The sequence below is a fragment of the Henckelia pumila genome, chromosome 1 (assembly GCF_033568475.1).
Source record: "Henckelia pumila isolate YLH828 chromosome 1, ASM3356847v2, whole genome shotgun sequence".
Classification (NCBI taxonomy): Eukaryota; Viridiplantae; Streptophyta; class Magnoliopsida; order Lamiales; family Gesneriaceae; genus Henckelia; species Henckelia pumila.
In genome coordinates, this window is record NC_133120.1 from 182,476,141 (window position 1) to 182,481,408 (window position 5,268).

A 5,268-nucleotide genomic window follows, 5' to 3' on the forward strand; every position below is an offset into this window, starting at 1 on the left:
GTAGTACCATAAGTGAAAATCCAACCACATTCTCATATTAACTCAAAAATAATCATCACATATCAATTAAGTTCCTTGTCAACGTACAAATCCTATACACCCAAGGCATCCAAGAGGACAATCAACCATAGTACTACCTTACCTATAGTGTAATTGCATACTCCAAAAAGAAAAATAATCCCATCCATAATGCCCATAGTTTAAATCTCCTAAAAATTTCTATGCTAACGCAGAATCCCTAGAACAAAACTAATTGAATCCAAAACAAATTGACTTAATTATCCAAAAAATCACTTAATTTCAATAAAGTAAATCTCTCCTATTCACCCTAGGCCTAGCGTCCTCGCTAGTTGCTGAGAGTGGTGGAGCTACAGGTGGAGGTGGATCCTGATTACCCTCATCGCGAACTTCACGTCTCGGAGGCATACTACAATTCCCATCAATCCCTTACGCAACCGTATTGCATAACTTGGTATTTTAATTAAAACCCTTATAACAAAAATTCAGTGAAAATCAAACTAATGGGTCCCATTATTAAAACATAATTAAAAGCATTTAATACTCACAGACTGGCAGTGCGAATTCTGAGCTCCGCATATCAGGCTAGCTAACACTTCAAGGACCTTGATCTAATACCAAATGAAACGATCCTTACTCGAAAGATTTTTTTTTGGTTAAAATGTTACATATATGCCCATACATATATGCAAATATACTTAAAATATATATTTTCTATAAATTATAATGTATAATTAAAATCAATTGCATGAAAATAATTTAAAATACTCGAACAAATTAAAAATCTATGCATGAATTTTCAATAATGTAAAATGCGGAAAATGGTTTAATACAATCTCATAATCACTGAAATATAAAAGCGCAAAGGTCACGGGTGTGTTAGCTCGCCACGGATGCAAAGAGGTCCTCGCCGTCAGTCAGGACCACAACCTCCTTACTAACATCAAACTCTCCTGCACATCATTTAGATTTAATGAGCCTAGAGACTCAACATGCTCTACCCTATAATAACAAATACTACATAATAAGGTCGCATACAAGCACATATCGTATAAAAATATCATGAAGTGTCTTATGCATACATGATCATAAAAACGTTTGCATAAAATAGAGTCATAAACGTAAACATCTTCATAATCTTGATCATATACATCATACGTAACATGAATACATAACAAAATCATGGCATGACATAATCATAAAATCATTTTTCCTGTGTGGTTTATATCAGTGAAGTGAAACCATAAGCGATTGATCAATCTAAAAACCAACGTACGTGGTGGCGAGGATCACCCAACCTTAACACGGGGATTCCCTACGCCTCTATGCTGCCTACTTCACCCAACTTTAACACAGGGATCCGTAGACTCCTGAACATGAGTGGAGAAGTCATCAAATTCTCAAAAATATTTTCTTTCCATGCCCATTATTCTTAACATAAAATATATGCATGAATCATGAACTTATAAATATCACTTTTCTTAAAAATTCTGCCCATAAATATATATTTAATTCATTTTCCATAAAAATTATATTTATATGAAAATATACATATACATCTATTAAATATATATTTACGGACTATTTTGTTTTCCACTGGCTAGTACGAGTTGTTGCCCCTTAACTAAAGCCCATAAACTTAAACTGGCTGATTAACACTTATCCTGACCCAAAAATACTTAGACTAGCCCAATCATACTTAAAATGCCCCATTTAGACTTAGTTGGCCCAACAGTATTTAGCCCAACTTAGAACTTAGTCCAACCAAATAAATTAAACAACTTAGGACCATTAATAAATTTAGCCCAATTAATAAATTAAGCCAAAATAAAAATCTTAAGATAAATAAGCTTGGCCCAACAATCTTGGCCCAATAAACAAACTTGGCTCAATAAACGAACTTGTCCTAATAAAAAATATCGGCCCAATAAAAAAACTTGGCACAATAAACAAACTTGGCTCAATAAAAGAAACTTGGCCAAATAAAATAAACTTTCCCTATATAAAAAACTTTTGTCAATAAAATAAACTTGGCTCAATAAACAAACTTGGACTCCCAGATAAATTACCCAACCCGAAATAAAATAACCCGGACCCAAACCCATAACATATTACCCTAATAAACTTGACCCGACCCGGACAACCCACTTGTCTGAGCCCTGCCCGAGCTGCCCGCTAGGTAGACCACCCTTACAACCATCCCAATCTTAACATAGCCAACACTAGCTCAAGTCATCTTAAACCAAGACCCAAAGGGACCTATCCCAACCATCAAACCAGTGAACAACAGCTAATACCCATCCATGACAGAAAAATTATCCAAAACCAAGCCACAATGCATAAAAACATGAATGATGCATGAATTAAAACTTGAGCTACCATATCCACATACAAGTGAAATAACACGATTTTAATCATCAAAACAGAGAATATACTGATCTAAATGGGTGATCAAGGAAGAGTGTAACATGTTTTTGCGTTTAAAACGCACGAAAAACTTATACAGTTGAGTAGATCGGGACTCGTGAATCTCATAAATTTCAAATCCTTGAACTACTGATTTCTGCCTCTAAATATCCTCACTGGCTTTCGATTTGCGAAAAATCACATAACGGTCAAAAGTAAACCCTAGTCAATCTGGTCAAACTTTGAACAAAAAAATTTCGAACTTTGTTGCATTCTCACCGCTTCACGGTTTCGAATCTTGACTCGAAATTTAATTATTTGGATCTATCACGTCGAGACGATCAAAAATGGTTATCACGTCGACAGTCACGGGAAAATTGAAGAAAACGGCGGCGATGCGGCGACAATGAGCAAAATTTCTCCAAAATTTACAAAATTTGGCATTCTTGTAGAGCTCGACGAGACAATTCCAACGCACTTGGGCACGACCAAATTGGAGCTCCGACGCGCCGTAGATCTGAGAAAAATAGTGGTGGCGCTGGTGAAGATACCAAGCTCCGATCTGTCCGATTTTTCCATAAAAAATGCTTCAATAAGCTTGGGAAATGCTCTACACACCTCTTATCATCAACTAATACCTTTAAAACCAACAAAATCCAGCTTCAAACGAAAATATCACCGAGGAAGACAATGAATAGTGAAATCATGACTGTAATCGACGATTCCCGGCGATCCAACCGTTGAAACTTTGATTTATTGGTACCAACAGAATCTTCTAGACCTTGGCTACACAATGACCGTTCGGATTTCCGATCAAAGCATCGATGAATGGCTGGCGAAGGCAAAAAAACGTGTCATGCTATAGTAATGTCGAGAATTTCGGGAAATTCGGGGCAAAATCTTTGATCTGTGTTTTCTTTATGGTATTTCAATGTGTTTTGATATTTATAATAATCCAATAATTTTCTAACTCGGACTAATTTATTTAATATCCAACTGGTAAATTATTCTCCATTCTGATATTTTTCTGGTACACACACCCAACATCTATTAACACCATTTTCTGAAACTATTAACTTTGATCGGTCAGTTGAACTCATAATTTCTCAAATTAATTTTTTGAGTCAAACTTAAACTATGAATAGTCAACTCGCTCAAATACTCTTTTAAATTAAATTATAGAGAATAAATAATTATTTTTTATTTCAATATCTCAATAATTATTTCAAAATGCCAATATTCCAGATATCCATAAATAGTCAAACTCATTGACTAATTGACACCTATATTTTATTAATACACTCTTATAACTCATTGGGCAGTAATAATTATTTTAATTGCCAATTAATTCGGTAATTAGTTTTTGGGGCGTAATAGATCTGGTCTAATGTATCCGGACCTAGTTAACAAGTCTTAAATTTTGAGGACGAAATTTCATTTAAGGGGGGAAGGAATTGTAGAGCCTAAAATCCAATCTACAAAATCGCATGCATTAAATTAAATAACTATTATGATTATTATTTCTAAGTTTAATTGATTTAAACTCATTATTTGAGTTATGTGTTAATAAAATATTAATTATTTATTTAAATAATTTTATTTTACTAACTATTTAATTAATGTTTTTAATTGTTTAAGTTTACTTATTTAAATTATTTTATTATACAACTTATTTGTTTTAATGATTTTAAAGTTTTAATGTAGCGACCCAACCTGGATCCACTACCTAATCAGAGTTAAGAGGATAATTAATCATGCATTAAATAAATCGTTGTGGAAGACTTAAATAAAAACAGACTGGCAGAATACAATCGGTTAAATAAATTCGATTATACAACCCGATCGAATAAATAAGCCTAAAGGGCAAAAACCTACAGCTAATCCTGCTCCTCCAAGGTCACTGGCCACTCCAACTCCTGGTACTCAATCCTGCACCTACCCCTGCCCCGTCGAATGGGGTGTTCAGATACACAGAAAAAATTGGACGTGAGCTCTAAGCTCAATACGAAAGCACGGGTAAAACATACAAATATGATGCATGCAAATGACCGGGTATCCATATCTGGAATAACTGTATACAACTGCTCAGTAATGGCGCCTAGGACATGAGTGGTACAACCCGGGGATCAAACCTGCGTACACTGCTCATTCCTAAAGAACGTCGACCGTGTCTTCCAGATGCTTGTGCCGGCTAACCCTCGGTCGTGGGGCGCTCGACATCTACCGTCCGAACAGGGCTGAGCGGCCCTACATAGCTCATCTCAAAAGATGGACAAACACAATATGATATGCACATGCTGCATAATAATATGACACACAAATGCAACATATAAGCATGAAACACCCGCTGGTTATCTCAGTCAGTACTTACGTACCTTACTACAGGAAGTCCTAGCTGTCCCACTCTAGGTTTCAAGCCTATCATCAACTCTACAATGCAATTACCCATGCATCATTAATTAAGCTCTAAAAGCCTTAACTAAGCTATTGCATATTCCTAAATAATTTTAGGAGATCATAGCTATACCTGCGTCTGTCGTCAACCCACTGATGGCAATTGCCTCAAAACTAGGCCACAGCTCCGCTACGATGCATGGATTGCTATGACACTTTCGGAATCCCAAAAGGACGCCTAGAATTCCCTAGATCTAAGTTATAAGGCTAAGGAATTGAGAGAGAAAAGAGGAAAGGTGCACTTGAAAATGAAATTTCGGACCCCTATTTATAGGCGAAGTTTGGAGCCTCCGAACTCGACTTCGGATCCTCCAAACTGGTTAGGATCCTCCGTTCCTGAATTCGGATCCTCCGAAGTCCCATCAATGTCGTCACCAATGACGTATTATT